We start from the raw sequence: 24,948 nt of genomic DNA, 5'->3' as shown, positions 1-24,948 counted from the left end.
AGTGTACTCACACATCAACATGCAGACACATACGAGGATACCTTGCCAAGGCCCCAGAGATCCATATTTCCAGAGCCTCTTTTATCAGTTCAGGCGTGTAGTCAGTTCCAGATGACTGCAGATGCAATCTGGGTCAGGGCAATGATGCAAACCTCGGTCAACCCACAGCTTGGCTACATTGCTCCATCATATGGACCGTGGCCAAGCTGTACAGCAGATCACAACAGAGACAAGAGAGAAGTCTTTAAGAAAGCTAAAGAAGTAGTGACATGCATGACTAAGAATGCAACAATAAGAAACAAAAAGTAAGGACACAGAACTACATCAAAAAGGAGACAAAGAAAGCAAAAATATAGTACAGGAGCAATAAAATACAATGAACAGGGGATAAAAGAGCACTCAACAAAAAGAAACATTCAATTTTTATTATGAAGTTTTCCTGTGACATTGCTGCCACAAGTACCTCACAAGCAATACAATTCTCAGTGGGACCATATTCCCATATCTCCCTCCTTCCCCTCTCTCTCAGTACCTGAGGAAAACACTTCTCACTACAAGCCCACAGAGAGTCACTCACTGTCCCAGCAGTGAGACCTGTGGCTCGGGGGTCTCGGCTCAGGAAGCCTCAGCACTGGGATCTACTTGTCACCCTAGCCTGCCCAGGACTGCCAGAAATGCTGTCTGCTCTGCAGCAACCCCGAGACAGGGAAGGGAGACTGCTGGTTATCTGTCAGGTGTCACGTTTTTTTGTGCCACTGAGCAGTATAGTCATTTGTTTCATTAAATGGCATTCTTGTACCCAGCACTAATTTTATCCCTTTACAAATATGTTTTTCACTCTAGCAACTCAAGAGCAGCTTTCCCCCCTGTACAGTCATTCTGCTCTCATGCCTCTCTTACCATTACTCACACTTATTGCAGTGAGGCCAGATTCAATAAAGGGCCTGGCTGCTGCAATGCTGAGCACTGCAGTATGTCTTTACCTATACCCATGGACCCAAATTAAGACACCCTGCCCCACTGCACACTGAGGCAAAAATTAGAAACCCTAAGAATGTAATCTTCATTGTCCATTCTGTTAAGAGCTCTGCAAGAACCATTCAGGCACGCCAACAAATCTCTCAATACACCTTATCAATTACTGAGTTCATTGTAATGATGGGGTTATACCTAGTGTAGAATTCCAAATCCTCAGCCTTTTCTTAGGCAACTACTCCATCTCCTTGCAGGGGTCATGGTATCCCTATGAGTCCATACACTATTTAGCACTCTCCCAGGAATTCAGATTTCCCTCCTCTGCCCAAAAGGTCAGAAAAGTGCTTTAACAGCACAGGTGTGTGAGGTGATTTTGATTGAAGCCGTTGCACAGCACACAGAATCACAGAACCGTATCATAGAACCATAGAGTGGCCTGGGTTGGAAGGGACCTTGAAGATCACCTACTTTCAACTCTCTTGCCATGGGCAAGGAAGCCTTTCACAAGGCCAGGGCTCTCAGAGCCCCATGCAAGATGGTCTTGGATGTTCACAGGATTGGAGTACCCACAACTTTCTGGGCAACCTATTCCAGTGCCTCACCTCAGTAAAGAATTTCTTCTCAGTAACTGTTTTTCTTTCAGCTGTAATGATGGGAGGGAAAGCCAGTGGGACTGGAGGGGGCTGGGGTAGACATTGTTGGCTCATCCTGTGCATACACCTTCAGCATATGTTAAAGTGGTGTATTTGGGCAACTCTAGAAGCAGGCATTTATGTAACCCTCCTCCCTCCTGGCATGCTACACATGGAGCAGGTGCTGGGACATCCATGGTTCAGAGCTGGGCTTTGCCAGCTGGCTCTTGCTGTCAGTTCCTACAGTACAGGACTCCTGTGGGCCTAACATAAGGCACCTTGAGCTGATCGCCCTGCTCTGCAGAGCTTGCAGGAAGCAAGGGAGCCAGAGAACAGCAGGTTGAGAGAAAGGGATGGAATTGGTAACATTAAGTGCCATAATAAATAACCAACTAAGCACAGATTTTGAATGATGTGCTGCTCATCTGCAATTGCACACTTTTGGGTATAGTTTCCATGAGAAGGGCAGAAACTTGCAAACACAAGGTAGCTGTGAAACACAACTCATAGCTTTGAAACTAAGACAGGCATTTTGAGTAACCACACTGTGTAACAGCTATACACTCCTTGCTTCTCAAATAAACCTTGGACATCAGCAACCTGGCCTGCTTCAGGGAATAAAGTCCCAAATTTCTCAACAACAAAACACTCCAGGCAAATGTAGCAATGGAAGACAAACAGAATCTAAAGCCAAACAGTAGCTGGCATATTAACTAGTTGAGTCTATAGATTGCAAATTCAACATGCCATGCAGATGTAGGCTGCTCTTTATGAGAAAGTCTGTTCAGTTTCCCTTACAAACAGGAAACAATACAAATGGTACCACAAACTTCTAGTACATGATACAGGGATTTTTCACTTTTACCTACGGTGGATTGACAAGTGTGTATCCTGTTAAAACTCAGAATTCCTCTTTTTGTTGCCATTCCCAGTTTAGAGTTCTCAAATGTGATTGCAATGGGGAGTTTCAGATCCTCTGATGACACAAGCCAAGAAAAGGCTTGGTAGAACATGCATATAAAGTGGGGGTTGGGTTTTATAATCACCAGCAACATTGGAAATTAAGTCCCACTAAAAAAAAAAAAAAAAAAAAAAAAAAAAAATTCTAATAGTTGTGCATGCTACAAATCCAAGTGCAGCATGTGTTTACTGGAGACCAATATGGCCATGGCAACAAATACCCTTTTTCAATCCTACATCCCACTGAAATATATTGATTTGGAGCTGAAAATACCATCTGTAGAAATGAAATGCTGTGTGGTCATTGTTTAATCCTTGATGTCTCTTCTACCTAGCTTTTTAACTGTAGATAAGTGATACAGATACTTGTCCACATAAAATGAACAAAGTTCAGGAATGCGTGGCACTCACACCACTGCCAACACTCAGTGTCATCCTGCATGATATATTCACTTTCAGACCCGATGATGGACCACATTTGGTAATAAATCTCTGTCTTCTCATCCTTTTTAAAAAAAACAGTAGTCCTCAAGTGTCTCCTTAAAGATCCACATGCCAGACAGTTCTGGTGACCCTGCCAAAAGCCAGTACCTGTAGGAGACTTTGTCTCAGCTACTCCCAGTACTTCACAAACATTAATTCCACTTTGAACGCCTGTTAAACACAATGTATCATTTCTAGAGGAAATGTGAGGCAGAAAGTTCAACTAGGACCCTATCAGGGACAGAAATTGGAATAAAAAAAAGTATCTCAGATTGCTATCTATTTTTAAATCCCAATTATGCATCTGTATATTTTTCATCAAATTCTCCTTATTTCTTTAAAATGTTTGGCTTCCAGACTTCTAAAGACTTGCATCATTGCAGTTTTAAGTACTGAAATTGGCATTTCAAAACTGCCACTGTTTAAAAACAATGTAGGTTCAAAGACACCACAATAATGCTTTCACCCAAAAGGCCATCTATTCAAGGTGTGTAAAATGCTATCCCCCTCTGGAGACTTCAGTGGAAATCTGAAGATTTACAGCAGCAATGGCCTGGCTCCAAAGAATTCTTACAAAAAATAATTAAAACCAAACAATGAGCAATTTTAAAAATCAGCCCAAAAATTGCTGCTGCAGGCTGTAGTGAACCCTCCCTTTCTGAGTCTACTGCACTCAAACCAAGCCCTGCCATACTCTGATTCTGTTCAGTGTGCAGGTTCCCAGTACTTCTATATATTGATGCTCTGTTATTCTACTCATCAGCCACCACCTGCAGCAAGGCAGGTGCACATTTATATATACATGTGTGTGAGCATACACATGTACACATTTTCCCCAGGTGTGGTTACATAAAACCAGCCAAAGAATGGATCTGGCCTGTTCTTAGTGACAGCAGCAACACCTTATTTTTGTTTGATACTAAAATATGAGCTGTTTTGCTTTTATTATTGAGTCACACAAATGTCATTATCAGCCTTGCTCCCCCAGTCAGTGTTATTTCAAGAGGTATAATACAGCACAAGAGGACTAGAAACAAGTGACACCAGTGAAAGTGCCTCTTTTAATGGCAGAAAGCCTTGTAGGATGACATGGGCAAATCAGGTCAGAAAATTTTTCTTTGCTGAAGGCCTACCACAGTGTTCCTACCATTTCAAGGGAAAGTCCCCAACTTCCTTCCAATTAAAAAAGATTAATAAAAAAACAAGAGAAAGGACCTGCTATAAATAGGAATTATTTTCTTTAAAGAATCAGACTCATGATGGAAGAGGAAAATAACTTTCAGGAATCTAGGTTAAATAACAACCAACATGTTACATACCACACTCATACCATCACTCTATGGTCACACCTCTGCCTTGTAAACTTTAAGATAAATATCTGTAGCTCAAATCCCTTTTTAGGAAAAAAGAACAAGAAACCATTTAGAAATGATACTTTTATTTTTGGTCTTTCTTCCTAGTCTTTCACACTGTGTCATAACAAATGAGCCTTCCATTTTCATGACTTCTTCACCTCTGGGCAAATGAAGGAAGTTTAATTCTTAAAATCAATTCACTTCTTTGCTTCAGCAACTACTGAAAGTGCACGTAATGCATAAATTGATGATTGGATTGATTCTATCACTTAGTTTTCTATTGACCACTGAACAAGAAGTTACCTCCTTAAAACATATTATTTCTCTTTGAATAACCTGCTACAGGTGTAGACTGAAAAATAAAATTAAAATGGATGATTGAGCAATGATTGCTTAACTCCCTGCCCTGTGGAGATTTCCTAAAAGCCAAAATGCTAAGTAAAAAATTTAAACTGTGTGCCTAGAGGACAGCAGCCTTGTTGAAAAACAATGTCCTTTAATCTTTAGGTTCTTCTATTAATTGTTCACTACTGCACTAAGTGCTGTATGTAAAAACCATACAATCCAAAAGGTGGGGGAAAAAAGACACAAGGTTCCCAAGGAAGCTGATCATACATACATTTTAGAATGCAACACTGTCTTGGCCTAGATGCCTAAAAACTTAGCTAAAAATTTTTCTGTTAGAACTCCTACAAGTAGCCCATCCAGGCAGCACTGCATGAATGCAGCCATGGTGTCCAAACCAAGCACACAGTTCAGAGCAAACACAACCAAAGTACTCTGCTGCTATTAAGAGGCATAAAAGGAAATTGGTATGACAAAAACCAGCAGTATTTCAAAATGGGCCCATTGTAAATTAACATATCTATCTCAGAATCCATTGATACACAAGAATGCTGCATTATGGGAGGGGATACCCAGGATTCCCGAGTCAAATTTCCCCCTAGTATGCAGAACCCAACATTGATGTTCTTTCCCAGATATATCAAAGTTCCTTCTAAAAGAAATTTAAACTTGTTTCATGAAACCACTCCAGAATATCATTAGTCTGATAGTTACAGCTCTTCCTGCAATTCCCAGCAAAGTCTACCCGCTATCCCTTTTACACACATTTGTTTTGCTTTATCCTAATCTTGAGCTCATTTAATTATTTCCTTCCTTACATAACGGTGTAATTGTCACTTCTGTGTCTTTCTATTAAGCCTCTCTATTCCTCTTAAAATCCATGTGCTCCTTTTCTGCATCTGTTCCATCCATCTGTTTGAACCCATTTATCTGAGTGTGGGTGATAGCTGGGTGCCAGATAAGGTCTTACTAATGCCATATACATTGACAGTAATATTTTCTATACATACAGGAAATCCATCCCTTAACACTTTCCAGAACACTACGGTTTTTTTTAAATTATTTTCTCAGCCATGTCACATGCTATCATTCTGCTGCTAAATATTATACCAACTACCAACCTGTCACTGAAGTGATGAACTCTTCTAGAACAAATTGTGATCAGTTTCTATTTGCATCACTAAATCTCATCTAATTCTATTAATCTCAGTTTTGATTCATCTTGTCAGCACATGGATATTTCAATCCTCCTCTCTATCAATACAGTCCACTGATTTTATCATTGTACTTTTTCACTAGTGTCACTAAGGAAAGAATTCCAATAGTCCTCAAAAACTCCAGTTTGCAGCCTTCTTTCCATAAGTATAATCTCTTTCTACCTATTATCTCCCAGTTCATTCCAACGTCACTTACAATGCAATTAATCAAAATTTTCTCTGTTTTACATTATTTCATCACATGGTACAGTATCAAAGTTTCCTCACAATGAAACATAAGGTAACAAGGTAGTCTGGCACAGTCTTTTTTTTTGCTAAAAATGCTGCATTTCATCCTACCTTTAATGTCTCTGTGATCTTATTTTGCCCTTCAAAAACTATCCTACAGCTAAGTCTACAAGAGCTGCCAGATTAGATCATCTCTATTGCTAACCTTGTCTTTCCTTTGGGTACCCTCAACTATTTGACCCCCTTTATTTGCAGCTTCCACTGCTAATTCAGTACAGTATTTGCAGGTAGATTATACATTTGCTCATATATTGTATTTATTGCGATAAAGCACAACTGCAGTGCTAAGGCATTGCCACTGAAATAAGAAAACAGCATCCAGGAAACCCTACTATTGCAAAACTGGAAAAGTAATGGTTAGAATGGGAACAGAGTAGGCCATACACTAACAAGTTTAAAATACATAACAATAGATTAATCATATTTCCCTTGCCTTGATATTTTCTGCTTTATTTTGTTCTGGACTTGCTGGTTTTGTATCTCAAGCCATCTTCACCAGCTTCACTCTGCAAGTACAAAGCACCAGAGGTTGTAACACTGGCACTGAAGGCACTTACCACTTTTCTGTGGCTACTCAATAATTTCTTTTATAAGCAAAACAACTTTTTTTCCTCCAATAGAACAATACCTTCCCTTGGAAAAAAACATATATTTCACTTATTTTCCTTTCTTCTGAGAGCCATCTATGTATACTTTAAGAACTGTATTTCAGGTGGTATCATTGGCAAAATCTGATGTGCTTACTGACACAAAAATGTTTGTAGAGCTCCTCACATACGCTCTCACAGAAACTGAGCAATAGAAAACAAGCCTACTATGGCACGTTTCTTTTTTATGTTGTTTGAGCTCAACAGTGTAATTTTCTTTGCACTTCATTTATTAGTTAACAAAAAAACTAGTCTTCTGAATCTGAAGAGGATTACTATTAACAAGGAAAACAACCTAACAAGAATCTTTCCATTCCCAAGAGAAGTTTAAGCACGCTCAGCCCCAAGTTCGCTTCTGACTGATACATTATTTGTCATTCCTTTGATACATCGAGTAAGTTATCTCCAGTTAATTAACAAGTTACTTTAAAGCATCAGAAGGTTTAACAAGAACTGACTTCGCACTATTGGCACAAATTAAATTAAATTAACACGTAGTGTTGATTGCCTCCTCTTTCTTCCCTTTCCACTTTGTCCGGAGAGAAAATAACCCCCCATCAGGTAAACTACCAAGTTCTGTTTGCTTCCTGGGTTTGTCCCATAACTTCAATGCACTTCAGCTCCTTCATTTTTCCACTTCACATTTTAAAAACTCAACGGACAAAACTCAACTCGCAGATAAAAGCATTCCATCTCCTCTTGCTACGAGGCAGCCTTTGCTATCCGCGGTGCTGAGCGGCGGCGGAGGCCGCAGGAAGGCTTCTCTCCGCTCCCGGGCTGGGTGCGGAGCTCAGCCAAAGCGCAAGCAAAGGTCCGCACGCAGTGAGCCGGTGAGCTCTGCGGGCCCGAGCAGCCGCAGGAGCGGCAGGAGCCCCAGAGCCAGCGCGGACCAGCGCCCGGGCGCTCTAACCAAAGCCAATCCCTCTCGGGAGGACGCGGCTCCGGGCGAGGCCTGCCGGACCGGGCTGATGCCCCACGGCCCGGCCCGGGCGCGGAGCCGCGGGCAGCCGGGAGAGAGGTCCCGGCCCCGCCGATACCGGGGCTGGGCAGGACCGGCCGGGCACGCCAGCACCACCGGCTCCGGGACAAAGCCGCCACCGACCTGCCGGCGCTCCAGAGGCGCCCCCGGCCGGGCCGCGCCGCCAGGCCGCTGCTCGGGGCGCGGGGATAACACCAGCGCTCGCTGAGACACCCGGCCGGGCTCGGCACGGGCCGGGCCGGAGCTCCCCGCGACGGGACAGCCGCGTCCCCCCTCAGCAGAGCTGCCGGGCGCCGTCGCGGCCGCTGCCGGCGAATCCCCGCCGCTCCTGGCGGTTCCCGTCATGCCGCGGCGCCTACAACTCCCGCCGGCCCCCGCGGCCTCCGCCGTTAACCCTGTGCGGCGCCGAGGCGCCTCCGCCGGCCCGCCCGGCCCCCCCTCGCCGCTGCCCGGCGGGCCGTGCCCGGGACCCCGGCCCGGCGCCTCCGCGGGCCCCGGGGCAGAGCCGCCCCGCCCCGGCTCGCCGGAGGAGCGAGCTCCGAGCGGCCCGGCCCGGCCGGGCCCGGCCCAGCGGCGGGCCCCGGGCCGCTGACATTGTGGCGGGTTTCTGTACTCCCGCAGTGTGGCTTCTGGTCCCAACCACAACTGTTTGCTACTGGCATTAACTGCACTCTCCCTGAGACATAGTAAAAAGCAGGTGAAATATCTTATTCTAGCTGGTGGGGTTTAAGAAAAAAAAATTATTTATGTTTGAGGAGGCAAATTGAAATAAGCAAATTAACTCAAAAATAGCTTTACAACCCCTAGAAAACTTCGGGACAAAGTTACTAGGAAATGCTGAGCTATCTTGTAGTGAAACTAATGTGAAAATCAGTCACACACTCGTGTTCTGCCCTCCTTCCCATACACTCTTCATACAGGTGCTCAGTATACGTGTGACCAACACATACAGCACTTTTTCAGCTCCTCTCTTAAAATAAGTAGCAAACAATGTGCATGCAACCACCCTGCCGGGAGCAGAAAAATATCTCGGAGAGTCAGGATCGATTTATAAAGTCAGTGAGGGACAGGGGCAGAGAGCAGGAGTTCAGGCAAAAGCAGCAGCTCCGAGTAAAACCCTCCGGGTCTGAGCCGGCCCCCCTTCACAGCTCGCATTGCACCCCGAAACAGCTCCCGCACACGTGCAGAGATCACCCCCTATTCTTCTAATTTATTTGCAATTCATTTTTTTTTTTTCATCATGAAAGCCTCATGCAGCAAATAAAAGTCAAATAGCTTTAATTTGTAGTGCTACAGACTGTAACATGCTCAGACGTGTAACTGCCTGACAGACTACACAGAAATCTGGCTTAAGCTCCAACCTCTGAAATAAATGCAAATATCCAGAAACATTCTGCTATTTCTCCAATATTAAATTACAAGTAAAACAAACTTATTGCCAGATTTTTTATACAAATACGTCTAAAAAAAAAATCTCTACAAATTTGTTTTTTATTTCAAACTATAAACAACACAGAGGAAAGAAACAGATATACGTTTTCCGTTTCAGAAAAAAACCCCACAACTTATCTATGAGAAAAGCACACACATAGCTCCTTTTTTTAAAGTTCATTTTATAATACCCTGTCCCTATAATCAGCATTCAAGCCCATAGATTTATCTAGAGAAAACACAATTGGAAAACATTTTTTGTTGCACTGTTTTTGGACACTTACAGAAGGTTTTTAAAGACAATTCACAGCCATGCTATTTCAAACAGCATGAATACAATTATTTAGAATTTATTTTTACTGTAGCAATTTTTACTTTGGTATATTTTTCAGAATTTCCTGGGAAAACACAATCAGTCCCCATCTAGCTTAGCGCACCTACACTGTTACCTCTTTCTCTACATTTTTTTTTTACGAAACAACCACAAACATTTTATAAGTGTTTACATATACATAATAAAGTAAGAAGAAGGAGAATACCACAAAAGAAATGCTCAAAACCAAACTGAAGGTGTGAATGACCTCCTGCCATGTTCCAGACGTACCTACAAAATCCCTGCTCACTGGTACAGGATTATACATTCCATTATAAGTTCAGTCTTTTTACATTATGTACTATTTTAACACCCTAAATTTACAGATCTTTTTAAATTGGCATGTTAAAAGGGCTTTATTTAAGAATTTCAATGAAAATAGTGTTATGTTTTGTCATATTACCATAATCCTTCTTTTTAAATCACTTAGAATTTCAGTATAACCTAATTAAGCAATTTTAAGTAAGTCTTAACCCAAATACATAGATCTAACAAAAATGTATTTTGCAAACAGGAAAAATAGACTTCTAAAATGGATTCCTCAGGTATGAACAAAGATGCTGAAATATTTCTTCCCCACAAACTTTGAGATCTGAACTGTTTCACAGCACTTACATTTAAAACCCTAAAATACTTATAAGAAATCAAATTTCACCAAATATCTAGCATAATGTTACATTCCAATTGTATTTATTTATTCCTTTTATGTTTGAAAAAAATCCTTCTGTTTTCCTTGAGGAAAGAGAATAGGGGAAGAAAAATACTTAAAAATCCTAACTACCTATCTGCACATACTGTTTATTTCAAAACTCTTCTAACAGCAGTTTATACTTTATTTTAGATAATGTATATTATTTTGCCTGTAGAAATATTATTATTTAGATTTCTGCCTTTTCAAAGGCTACAGAACAACATTATAGATTTTAGAGACTTCTAATCATGTTTAATCTCTCAATTTTTTCAATGCTACAAACATCTCATTTGGTAAACAGAATTTACATTTCTCTCTTGTCTTAATTATCAGAGTTGAATCAACAATTCAAACCAGGAAGGACAAGTGACGTACCGTAACACAATAGCAACTCCAGCACTTTAACACAGCTCCTCTATCTATTGGTGTATAAAAAGCTTACACAAAGTATAAAATACTTCAGAAATACAGACTCTTTCCTGATGAGAAAATTTTACTTATTGACTAATTTGACCTCAAGCAACTGCATTTTTCAAAAAGCATCCTATCTGGAGCTTTATGCCATTTACTGACTCTTGCTTAATTATCCAGCATGCTTTAAAACCAAGTCTCAGCCCTTCAACTTAATCAAAACAGACTACTTTTAATTGCTACCATATCAAATATATTTGTCAACACAACAAAACCATATACAATTAGAAGGAACTATTTTTTCTAGCCCTGTCTTTGACCAACCAGAGATTGTAGCATCTACTTCCAGTTTATTAGCTATTCTAATATGAAGCAAACTGAAACACACAGCACAATTCACAAATACATTGATCTTTCTATAATATCCTATCATTTGCATCTTTTATTGGGAAAATCTAGTATACCACTGTCAGCACTGCTATTCTCCTGCAGCCAATTGGACATCAGAAGGACTTGGCTTTAACTTCCCTCCCTCACAACACTTTGCCTCCTCACCTCTCTCAAAATAAAACAAAATATCTATGTTTGTCTGAATGTCAATAAACACCAAAATCTAAAAGGCCAAAAGGTCAGGTATTATTTAATCTGAACAGAAAAGTTATTTTTTCTCTCTCAAGCCATCAGTAAGAGTGGCTTACCAGAGAAGAGATGTCCATGTCCCTCAGACGTCCGTCCTTCTGTCCCAGAACAGGGGCTGTGCCACGTTCTCTGTAAAATAAGAGGGAATAGATTAAAATTACTGTATACCCAGGCACATTTTTGCATGTTCAAATTATCTGGCCCTCAAAAAGCTTTCTATCTTTTGGTCTGAAAAGCATTTTAAAAACTCTTATTACATTCTAGACTGAGTCCTCAAAATTGGTTTTGATAAGTCAGGTAAACAAGTCAAAAATTATTTCCATACATTGTCAGTTGAAGTATCAGATTCCCCAGGCCTGGTTTTGAGTTCTTAGAGGCCTCTATATCACTGAATACTCCATCTCATTAGCAACATTTAATCTGCAACTGGTATGATCTTATATTTAAAAAAAAAACAACATACATTGAAAATTTTTAAAGCCATTTACATGAGGGAAAAAGTCCTGAGATATTTCTTCCCACAGCAACTTTTCCCTCCTCTGCTTTAAAATTTGAATACTTTCCCAGATAAATATGGTCTTTGCTTTACCCATTTTTCTGTGATTCCTATTATTTTGTACTTACTTCTGATGCTGCAGAATTTGCATAAGCTGTAGTTTTGAGACTCCTATCTCCTCCCTCCACCTGCGAGGTAAATACCAGCTAAAATCACTGTCTATACACTGTCCCCCCTGCCCTTTTCCCTCTAAACTTTTCCAAACAAATGTGAGAGGAGAAAAATGTTTAAGATAATGAGTATTAATTCCGTATGCTGAATTAAAAAAAAAAAAAAACAAAACACCTTGTTTCAGTTTGTCATTTAATAAGCATTATCAACATAAATCATGGTCAGAAAGCCTCAGCACTGTAGGGTGTAGTATTCATGACTAAACTGCCTTAAAAAAAAACCAAACTGTTATCTCTTACCCTTTCCCTTCCACATATTTACCCTCCTCATACTGCTTAGATCTACAGCAGACTGTTGCCGCACATGTATTTTTACACACAATTTCCTAGACACTGACAAATGTGGACCAAGAAAGAATTTTGCACAAAGTTAATGTATCTAAACCACTTATTTCCTCCATTCTGTCTTTTTGTCTATGGCGTCCAATGCTTTTTTCTACCCTCTGCTATTGTTTTTTTTTGGTATTTCCCCACTTTCCTGTACGTTTGTCTCCTCCTGATCCTACTAGATTGGGCAGGAAGAACTGAATGTCTGTCTTTCCCCATTGCTACACTGCCTCTCATTTTTTGGTATTTTATCAATTAAACACATTTGACCATCATATTAATATATTTTTAAAGACACTTTTTCTTTCCCTTCTCTAAAAACTTGCTGATTACAGTCACCAATACTTTTGTAAAGCAAGGTCAATTCTGTCCTGCTCTACCACATGCTTCTGTCAGAATATTAAGGATACATGACTTACAAGTCTGTGATACAACACATGCAAAAGGAAAATGCATGAGAAAGAAAAAGAGGGTAATGTGAACAGAAGCCCCTACATATAATAAAGAAAAAAAAAAATACATTTTTAATTGGTTCTGACTTTTTAAAGAGATACCATCATGAGAAAACACCTGTCTTAAGGAAAATTTTTGTCTACATCACTAATAACATTTTTTCACACTAATAAAAGTAAAGGAAATTTTAAAATTCAAATTTACTGTTAAGCATCAGCACTTTAGGATTTCTGCATTTCACTCAGCCTGGGAAGTGAGAGTTGCCTGTTGGTTTCACTTTTGTTCTCAGCTAGTTTCACTTTCATGCACTGGCAGAATCTTTTATGTTTTTGGTTCAGCAATGTTAAAGGCAACATTTACATCCTTAAATAATCTTCATTACACTTTTAATACAAATTGTTTGTGTCCATCTACTTCCCAGGACACTAAGAAAAAGTAATTTGGGAGCCTAAATATATTGGGTAGCATAATTTTAAAGGAACAGCTTTCACCTGTCTCATGTTGGGTTGTAATCTGCTCTTTCCCTGAAATCAATAGGAAATATGCCATTCACTTCAGTGACAGCAGGATCAGGCCACTGGGTCTGTGATTCGCAACAAAACAATGCCATATGCAGACCAATATATTCCTTACAACATACAATATTTGCCTTTAATTATTTTCCTATGCAAACTCAAGGAGAAAAAATGATCCCTGCATTTACTTTTCTGTATGCTTTTAAATTAGCAATAAATACTCCTCTTGACATAGGCCATAGGAAATTAGAGGGCATATGTTCACTTTGGTTTGTTTGGGGAAGGAAACACTGTGTCTCCCTGCTACCAATTGTGGTAACTCTTTCTCCTCCTTCTACCAAGTGCAATCTATAAAAAATATTCCAGCCCAGAGAGAACCTTTACTGTTCTGTACCAGGACCTTGTCTAACTAGTTTCCAAAGTATACACTTGTGTAACCCTTATCTTTTCAAGATAAACCACAACACTCTAAGCAACTAACAATCAACAGCAGAACAAAAACTGGCTTGCATTTATATTTTCCAAACCTGTATATTCCCGTTCATATTATCTTCCCTGTCTATGGTAGACTCCAAAACACAGCTGTGAACTCACACACATGGAGGCAAGAACCCATACATACAATGGAATCTTCCTCTAGCCACCAAAGCACTGTAGTTTCTACCTTTGTAGACATAAGGGCTTCTGAGACACTGAGACTTAATGGAAAGACTTAGGGGTTTATAGGAGCAGTGCAACAATCACTTTTCAACTTCTTTCATAGAAAGTTTGTGTCCCACAAGCACACAGAAATTGTCTCTAGCTGCTTACAGAAATTGTCATGTTTACATGCAAAAAGTCAAGTACTAAAAGCTCACACATGCAACTCCTGTGAGAATACTTATATCACAGTTTTATTTACACTACTGTTTATTTCACCATATGAAATGTGCATAAAAATGTGGAATTGCATTGTGATCATCTACTTCACATTGATATACTTTTCTATCCCAGTAATCAGTGGTACTGTATATTTGACTTACATTGTCACATTACACATCTAGACACGAGCAGCTTCCACAGCACAATATAGCACATGTTCCTGCTTTCACTTTTCCTGGGTATTACTACACGGAAGAGGAGTAACTGCTCTCTCAAAGAATTTGTCTTTGCCTTCCTTCTCAACCACAAGTAACCTCTCCTTTCCCCAGAAGACATCCTTTTTTTTGCCAAGGCCAGTTCAACATGAGACTTACACTAAATTTCAAGTGTACAAATATACCCCATGTTCAGTGGGATTATTCACTCATTTAGGTAAACCACACTTTAAGGTGCCTCAGTGCCATACAAGAACAGACCATTGTGACCTGGGTCACAGAAACCTTAATTTACTGGAAAGCATATTGTGATCACGACATTGACTTTCACATATTCAGAATATGCTACATTTGCATCTCAGGGTATCCATCCACATTCCTTCTAAGTGCCAAAATTCACTCTTTCCTAATGGCAACATCTAAGACCTCTTTGTCCCTAATTTCCTAATGTCCACCCACACTATTGATAGAGTGTTTTGGTGGTAGTTAGCTATTGCATAGATTTTGCATCAGGCTTTCACCCACAGCTGCATCTGCCCCAGTAATAGTGTCCTGGGAGAAAGACTTTGCTTCTGCCAGCTTTCCTTACATTAGCTTTTAGGGCAAAACCCCTGAGTTGTATCAATTTCTTTAATATAAGATTAAGCTTAAGTGAACACTCATTAAACAGTTTATCAATGAATATTGGTGGAATCAGATAAATAATTACAGGAAATATAATGGCCTGTTTTAAAGTGGTTCCTTTAAAGGCTGTGCTTCATAACTTAGCCTTGTTCTTAAATGCTGTTCTTGGTGCACTCAGAAATTATTTCCTTCTGGAGCATTCTGACCTATATTTTACCTGAATTTTATATGAATATTTGCTGTACATTTTTGTGCTTCGAAAACTAGAATAACCAGAAAATTTTAGCCATTTATCTTTTGTCTTCCAATAATAAGGATATTAAGGTCTCACAGCAAGTATTTCAATGAACCCTTCAAAATACTTTGAGAGTGGTAGAGAGGCCAAAGACATTACCTGGGAAAGATGACGGAAAGAGGGTTGGTGTTATTTCAAAGATACATGTTGTGCTAATTCCTGAAGTGCAGAGAAGGGAACTCTCCATAAGGTGCCCTTCCTGGCCATGCCAGCAGTTTTGAAGGGCTCTGCAGTCTCTTCTTGGGGTTCCTAATAGTCTGCAGCCCTCTTCTGATAGGTTCAGCTGCAGTACATGAAGTTATTACGAGGACAGTCTACTCCTCTCTCTTTTTCCCTTCTGGAACAAGGAGCAGAGCAACTATTAACAAATACTTGCTTGTGTATTTGTCTTGGAAGGCACCTGGCATAACACCTGGTGCTATGTAATAGTCACACTATGCGTAATGCTTGCAAGTGGAGAGTAACTGTCATGGCAGGTAGGTTAAACAGAGGAATAGAGATGTGAACATGTCAAACAGTGTCTGTGACAGGTGAGGAGAGCAGAGCCTAGGACTGCTGACTTTTCACCTCTTTCACTCTAGCTCAGTCTCAAATACACCAGACTTTAGCTGTCCTTACCTTTTCCTGGTCTTTAAGCAGTGCCCTGATCCTAAGTCAATGGGGCATTCACATAGGAGAGACCAAGATAAGCATAGCAGTAAAGAGGCTAGCTCGAGGGATGGGGATCCACGGAGAGAATCCCTGTAGGGCTGGAACCCCTGCTTTGACTTGTGACCAAACAGCATCTTCCTGTTTGCACAACAGGGTTATCTCAGAGATACAGTGACTATTACAACACAGGGATTATAAATGCTATCTGGCCCTATTTTTAACAACCAAGGTAACACAACCTCATAGATTTCCTGTAGTCTTTTGCAACTTTTAACTAAAGACTGGCTGATCAAGAGATCTAAAACAATAGATGCACAACATATGGGGAGAATACTTTCGTTCTTCCTTAAATTTAAAGTAGATATACCAACATCAAAACCTCTTCTATGGCCTATATCCTTTACCAAGAATAATTTCATTTGTAGAGAAACATGAGAGAACAGTAGCTGTAACTCAGGTTATCATAGAGACTTTGCACTGTTATGGAATCACGCAGGTCCTCTGCCACTATCAGCAGACCTTCTCTGAATCCAGGTTAAACAAACCTGCTTTCTGTCCCTTTCTCAATCTGTACTGTTGGGGAATTCATCACTCAATTGAACTTCGCCTCTGCTAAACAGTTGTTTCTCAAACCATGGGTTGCCAAAGGACAATGATACTCACAGTGTTAAAAACCCCCAGAGTATCTCAGTTCTGATACCTGAGGACTGAGGAGCTACTGCAAGTATCTGGGGTAGTCACAATGATCTACAAACTACATTGGCTTGCTGTCAGTAAGTCCAGTCTCTCTAAAAAGTGACTTTTCAGGCACCAATTACAATAATCTATCATAAAAGGGAAGAATTCAAGATAATGATAGGGAGAGAGGTGAATTAAAAGGGAATAACAAAGTCAGAAAGTTCAAAAAACAGTGTACTCCAGGACGTAATGACATTGCATGCAATAGATTGCAAAATAAGGAAGTGAATGTGCTGCCTGCTAACAGGAAAAGGAACTGCATCATGTTACCTCCCTATGAGATGAAAAGAAATATACATAAAGCTTTCCCTGATGATGGGCTGACTGGTAGCAGATTTCTCAGACTTGATCAATTAACGGCACATGATTTAGTGACTACCTTTTTGCCATATACTCAGTATCCTACAATTACAAAGTAGGCCATGATCCTCACAGTCTGAAAGCATTGATCCTTCTGAATGGGATATTAGTGGATGAATGGGAAGGAACTACACATCACTCAGCTGAAGGAACCACTCAGCATATGTAAAAATCCTGTGGACTTCACCTCTCTCAAAGTGTATTATGACCTTGGTACCTTTTAGGCTGTGTGCAGACAGCTGATGGGCTTCTCTATTTCCTTCTGCCATTTTGAAGAGCTTCAGCTATAAAAACAACTTATTGCCAAACAATCTTTCTGTTTTCTTGTTCTTAGACCAGCTTTGCACACTCCTAAGTCTTTTCCCAACTGTTTCTGGGAGAAGATAGTCTGTGATTTTTCCCACAGCAAATCTTAAATAATTTATTTTACTTCATATTCTACATGTTCATGCATATATTCTCATAGAAATATGTATGTATCTTATTTGACATTCCAGGGAACCTAGGCAAATGGTGTTCAATTTGATTAATATTAAACTCCTTGCAAATGATAAAAAACCCCTTTCTTCTCCCACCCTCTTAACATGTTAAAAATAACACTCTTGGAACAACAAAAGTTTGGCTGGAAATTTGTTGCATAATGAAGATCAGAAACCTTCTACTAACAAGAAGCTAACAGAGCATCCATTTTTATCCTTAAGAGGACCATCCAAAACCATACTATGTCTAGTCCTGAAGAACACATATTCATGGGTTGTAAGCCAAGCTGTGTCCAACTAATCCTGGATATACGGTACACCCATCCCTTTCCTGGGAACCAAGTCAAGTCATTCTCAAGTATCAAAACACACTCATTAGCACTAAGCAAGTGGCTTTTCAACAGTGCAGTTATGAGCATGATGTAACAATTTAAATGAGATTAAACAAAAGAAAATGCAGTGTTCTGGTTTCAGAAATATCACAGGTGTGACTTTGGTCTTTTCCTATTAAAAAAAATTAAAGTGCTTTATAAAATTTTTATCAATGATCCTACAGATTTTTATGAAAAATTAAGCCCTGTCAGTCTTTTCCATGGACATTTCTCACTGTAAGATTGCACAGCACCTCAATATTAATCTGAATACTGTAGGACTTCTGATCACAGCTAATAGCAAAATATTCCTCTCCAGCTACCCAATCATAGTTAAGATAATCAGAAATCTGGAAAGGGGAGAGAAAAAGAAAAATTTGGCCTGACAGTTATCCACATGATAATGGACTACAGACCTGTCTGAGAACAGTGGCTGTGGGCCCAAGTACATATTTCTGATCAAAGCAGCATGATGAAGTGGACAATCCACGTAGGTTAGGGTCAGGTATTTCTGCTCAGGTTTTCTGTCTCTCACATCCAGCTATTGAAGCTGGTCTTACTGTGTTTTGTAAAGGGACCCAGTAAGCTGCCAGAGTAGACTCTCAAGAAAAAGAGAAGGCTGGGCAGATTAATTCAAACCTCACTCTGAACTTCTCAAATAAACTAAGCGTGGAAAGAATATGTTAATTTGACACAACCTAGCTGAGATTTTTTTCCCCCATTTTGAACCTTCAGAACTTGTATGCTATGCAATTGAAGAATATCACCCATACTTCACTACTGCTGCATATCTTTGTGTGACCAGTGAACTCTGAAATTACAGACAATGTATACAGAAAAAATTCTGAATTTTAGTTAAATTTGGAAAATGATACACATGTGAAACTCCCAAAAATGGTAAGTGATTCTGTCAGCATCCACTTATTTTTACCAGTTATTAGTTTAAGGCAGCCATTAATACCTTCTAGCTTCAAGTTACTTCCCACCTCATATGCATAACATATAAATACACCAGCAGCTAGGTGACATATTATCTATACAGAGTCTGTTCTATATTCAATAATTTTTCTTTGGTAAAAAAATGGTTCCCTTCTATTCCTAAAGCTTCACTTTGTTTTAAGCAAGCAGTTAAAATAATCACCATGTCCAAGCCATAAATACAGAATATTGTACACAAAACTTCTGATAAATACAACCTAATTGAAACCAACTGCACTGTGCACTAGAATGTAGCCAAATGGTTTTTACCAAAACAGGTCTGACCCTGAATTTCTGAAGGACTTGGGTACAACAGACCTGGAATAGTCCCTATCCAAGAGCTGGGCTGCTCTGAGAGTGGGCAGGCTTGTGTTCCAGCTGCAAAGCTTAGCCTTACCTCCAGCTCATCCACATCTCAACTCCAGACTCCATTTCAGCATGGAGTTAGGCTGCAGTACAAGTCTCTGCTATCACATGAGCCAATGATCACTCAAAAGCTTTTGGCTGGATTTATATACATCACACAGTCTGTGTAATTTCACATCTTCACACCTATGATTCTATATGAATTGAAATTTCATATCTTCAGTTAAGCAATTTACAAAGAAGTTTGGTGATAACCCACTTAAATCCAGATATCCTCATGTTCTGACTGCTTTCCTTTTTGCTCCAATTAGATGCCCTTGTGCACATAGTACCATCTCATCATAAATCCCTATGTCATGAAATACAGATTTGCTGCATTATTATAGCAGAACAGTGGTGAAGATAACTTGAATGATTGCTTTAAATCTTAAAAGTATGGGGCCTAATTGTTTAAATAGTATTCTATATAATAAGAATAATGACCATTAAAACAAATATTTAATAACTAAAATCCCAATTTGCAACTCTGATAAATATTGAGGCAAATTAACTGGATTTTTTTGAGGGAAATAAATTTAATGAATGATATCTTTCTGGTTAACAAATTCATGCTAGTAGCAGCATGTCATTATTACCCCAAGAATTTGTCTTACAGAAACAGAGGATTTGATATGAGTTAGGAAATTACAGAAACACAGAATAGTTTGAGTTGGAAGGGACCTTAAAGATCAACTAGTTTCAACCCCCCTGCCATAGCAGACAAAATTACACTAATCTGAGTTCTATTTTTGCCCTATACCAAATTAACCAGGGAGAAAAAGGGAAAGAGAAAACTTAAAGTTAATTAAAGCTGTATTAATTAATTCTCATCCTGACAGGATGGATTTTTAGAGACCAGAGACCAAGCAATTGGGTCTTCTTATCTGAAATACCTTAACAATGAAAACTGTGGCAAAAATATTATTCTTAGTAAATAGAATAGAAATCTAAATAACTAAATAGCAGAAGAAAAGTATTCAATTTGGAACCTTTAATATAGATATTCCTATGGTTATAAGATTACAGTCAGAAAGGAAGAAACTGCATTCCAAATTCTGCCTTGCCTAATCTTATTCTATTGTCAGCTGGAGCTCTGAATATAGGACTTTGTCTTATATTTATGGTATCCTATAGGAAAAAAAATAATATAAAATAAGGGTTTACTGGAATAATAATTTTTCTGACTTTTCATCATTGGAAATTTTAAAATTAATGAATTACATTGAATCATCTTTCACATATGCCTTAATGTGAAATACAGAAATATTTGAAAACTTTTTGTGGGGACCTAAAGTGGTAATATTTTAACACTTTTAGCAACTTTGGCATAATTTCTGGAGAGTAAAAAGATGACATAATCAATGTCATAATTAATGACAGGAGAATAAAATATTTTCAAAAAGTAATAAAGGTATATACATTTGTGAATTTATTCCAGAGAAGTTACTATTTATTTCTATTTTTTTTTTTTAATAAACAATGAAGCATATTATTAACACATCAGTTTTCCATTTTTGGCTTACATTATGACTTACAGAGTTCTCTCTCTAATTAATGAATTAACATAATCATGTTTAAGCTTATTAATACATGTTTTAAAAGCCCATAATTTCATTGAAGCACATACAATTCACAAATTCAAATTTAAGGGGGTATCTCAGTGGAAAACATAGTCAAAGAAGTTTAACTTTGCTCCTGACATTTATGTGCTGCCACTACACTGAGGCAACTCTGAGTTCTCTCCCACTTCAGATCATACTGTGCCAACCTTCCATTTAGTTGGTAAAATCTACCTTATTGTACTGATTATAGCACTAATATGGCCAGAAACAAATGCCCATTGATTTAAATTTTATATGGAAATAATTCTTTTCCTTTGAAAAAATCACTTCTGTGGTGTTCCTCTCTCCATTGATCAGATATATGCAGTTATTCTTTTCCAAGGTAAACATTTAGGTTTACTTAGTACATGAAAACATAATTTCTTAATGTAGTTTCAATTAAATTTAAGGAGTTGTCCAGACCTTTGAAAAGCTAAATTCTGTGGTAGAACTCTCATCATAAATTTTAATGTTATTATTTGAATTTTAATATAGTGCCAAAGTAAAATTTGTTTCCCCTCTTAAAAAAAATTGCAGTGGAAATTTAGAAATATTTTTATTCAAATATGGGAGAGATGTGGGTTCATTTGTTTGTTTTTGTTCTTTTAACTCCATCCCTGAAAAGACTTTAAAACTTCATAAAGTTACTTGTGCAAAATTGCTGCATATTTCCTTCTGTCTGTATTTTCTCCTGATGTCAAAACAAAATCAATATTTATTCTTTGTTATAAATTTCAAAAACAACGGGGATATTGTGTTTATTATTCTGAAAGCCATAAATGAAAAAACCTCAAAGAATATTAAGTAGAAACTGAACAGAGAGCTTCCAGATACACAATCAATAGGGGACTTTTAACATACAATAATTATTACAAGTCCTGTTATTTGGAAAAAACTTAATGTAGGATATTTATCTAGCTAATTTTTCTATTAAATAAGTCTCAGTTAAACTTACAAACAAACAGGATGTAGCCCTGTCTGCTCAGTCAGTTTAATGAGATATGAAATATCCCTGAATAAAAATATTTTATCCCAAAAAGTATTTATAAATAACCTACACATTACAGGCAAAAATATTTCAAGCCACATTTAAAGGTTTAGAAATATTTTTCAGGTTTTTAAGGAAGATTTGAAAGAGATTCTTTTAATCTCAGTTTGTTTTCATTGATAACTACTTGAGACCCTAAAGAAAGAACAAACTCCCCACTAAGATTCAACAATGCAAATTAATGCTCCTAATAATTGTAACTGTATCTACATCCATGTTTTGTTAATTATTATGTACAGTATTCAATTTGAAAAAGGCTGTATTCTAGCTGCAGTCAGTTATAAGATATTATAACTTTCAAAAAGCTTCTTACATAAATTAACTTTTAAAAAAATGTTCAAATAATTTCCTATTAGTAATTTCAGAGTAAAAAGTCTTCAGTAGAAAGAGTACTTGTGAATTATGATCAAATTTACTTTTTCTCTGCTTCTCTATAGAAAAATCAATAACAATTTTTGAAAGAGAAAAAAACATAACTTTTTAATAGAAATATATTCAGTAAGGATGAGTAACAATTCTAACAATTTTGTCTTAAAGTCATATGAATTAGGATGATATAAAGGAATTAATGGGATAGTGATGAACCCCAAACTGACTTAGGCTTACTGCTTGTCCTTATCAAAGTATTTTCTTTTTTGTACAAACTTTAAGTTTTAATCCTACCAATTATCCTTCTTCAAAGGTTGTCTCTGCCTACTATTTAAACAATGCATTTACTAAAATACAAATTTAAACTCACAAGTACAACATTTTTTTAATGCCTAAAAGACCAAATTTGTATATTTTGTTAAAAGTTCTTTTTTGATGCAAAAATGTCCCTATTTTATTTTCTAGTGCTAGCAATAAAATGACAATTCTTAGGTAACTAAATTTTAGATTGAGCAGCTAGATTTTATTGTTTTAATTGTCAAAACATATTTCTACCTTTATTCTGCAAGGGCAGAGCTTTATTTCTTTTGCATTCTGTATATATTAATGGAGAATCTAATACATCTAAGTCCTATAAATTGCTTAAAAACAGTAGATAAAAAAGGTTCAACATTTTTTATTAAATTATCAGCCAATAGGCTACCAATAGCTATCTCCCAAAAGCTTTTTTTTAACTGTATTTGCTAGTCCTTGTTTGCTTAGATTCTAATCTAAAATTTTTATTACTTTGATTTTAAAGAAACGGTGAAGTTTTATTATTTAACAGAATACTGAAGAGTTAATAAATTCTATTTTAAAAGCTGACATGAAATTCAGCTCCCTTTGAAGGCAAATGGAATTTTACCACTCATTTCAGGAGAGCAGGATCAGTCCAGAAAAATTTAAAATCCAATTGTCTTCTAACTTTTACCATATGAATTCAGTAACAATTAGGTATGCTTATTCTTTGGACCTATTTGATAATTCAAATCTTTTTTATTACTGCTAAGAAGTAAGTCCAGCAAAAGAAAAAAAATATTTAGCTGGTATTTTAGCTAAAGTATACAATATTCCCTCTTCAGCTTTTTCATCTGTATATTAAGGTATAAAACACTGCTCTAAATAGATTTCAGAAATACTTGTATTTATATCTATATTAGATAATGGAGCTTTTTTTTTATTATTTTATATTTAGCTGCATGCTACATAGTACTTTGGCTATTAGGAGTCTAACTTCCCAGAATATAAGAAAATATCTTCTCTGAAAATTATTTCTGAACTGGATGCCATTTAGTATAAATATTTGCTTTATAAAAAGCTGCCCACTGAAATTATCTGGCTGGTGCCTGCAGTTCTAAAATGTTTTTCCTAACTTTTATTATTTTCTAATTTTTAATTTTCTTCAAGTCCAAATTCTTGATAATTAGGAGAACTTGTGTCTGCATGTCAAAATTTCACAATATGTAATATATTCAAATAAAAACTATATAAAGCTCAAGGCTTTTTTTTTCTCTGAAAGAAGTAATTTCAGGCAATACATTTAAAGGCAGTAGATATTTTGCCTAAATTAACTAAGGAGGTCAAGAGACTTGTATGAAATTTCTCTTCATATGAAAGTATGAATTTATGATTCTGTGAAAATAATATTTGTGGAAGAGAGCATGTTATCAAAGCAGCTTTGAAAGCTTATATAGTTACCTTCTCTGAATGTTCTGGCTGCTTCTGGTCCTCCCTCATCTGGAAGAAAAAGCTGGTCCAAAGTTAAATTTGAAAATTATTGTTCCAAATGAGATCACCAATTTCTTTACTTTAAAAACTCTAATACTGTGCAAAATTTTGCTTATTTAGTTAAGGATTCAACCTGCTTGTCCTGGAGATTTTAATTTTTATAGAACTGATTATAGCAAATCCCAAACATCCAAGAAAAGAAACTCAAACAAAACTACAGCTAAAGGCTTTTTTACTTGTTTTTTAATTAATTTGGAATACTTAATGTTGTTTGATGTATAATGAACTTGGAATCATGGAATTGAAAGTTTTAACATTTAATTTTGATTTACTGCTTTCAAAACTTAGCTGTAAATGCCAGGTACCAAAAGAGGAAGCATTGCAGCATTATCAGTTGGAGCTTTTGCTGGGGTCATATTCTGTTAACCTGCACTCCTAGGAATAATTCTGATCCAAGGAAATGTTCCTGTTGAGTTCCTTGATACTATTTTCATGAATATGCATGAATATTCACTACAGGTTGTAGGATTCAGCCTTCAAATAGCCAGCAGAAATTCCTTACTTTTTTCAGTAAGGAACTGAAAGCATGTTTAGTCCTGATGTTGATCAAAGCTATTTTACAGGACAAAACTATTTTGGAACTAAATGGTTTCAATCTAGCTGCCAGAATTTATAACCTCATTCAGTAAGCACTGCAATTTAGTCTCATGTAGAATTGCCTCTGAACCCAAGCAGAGTG

General features: G+C 37.7%; 1 long non-coding RNA gene across 3 annotated transcripts in view; it reads right to left on the bottom strand.

Moving 5' to 3' along the window:
• The window catches only part of LOC306803855, a 62,400-nt gene that overhangs the window by 1,843 nt on the left and 35,609 nt on the right, over positions 1-24,948 (bottom strand). For 2 of the 3 annotated variants that reach the window (XR_013774721.1, XR_013774722.1), the window contains 2 exons: positions 11,486-11,555; positions 42-206 (listed from right to left, as the gene is read on the bottom strand). This is a non-coding gene — a long non-coding RNA (uncharacterized lncRNA). Of the gene's footprint in view, positions 1-41; positions 207-8,004; positions 8,117-11,485; positions 11,556-24,948 lie in introns of those variants that run through there. The other variant, XR_013774723.1, reaches the window with a different exon arrangement.

This window comes from Erithacus rubecula, assembly GCF_903797595.1.
Source record: "Erithacus rubecula genome assembly, chromosome: 6".
Taxonomy (NCBI): Eukaryota; Metazoa; Chordata; class Aves; order Passeriformes; family Muscicapidae; genus Erithacus; species Erithacus rubecula.
The sequence above is the reverse complement of the archived record's forward strand: the minus strand, read 5'-3'. Positions and strand labels throughout refer to the sequence as shown.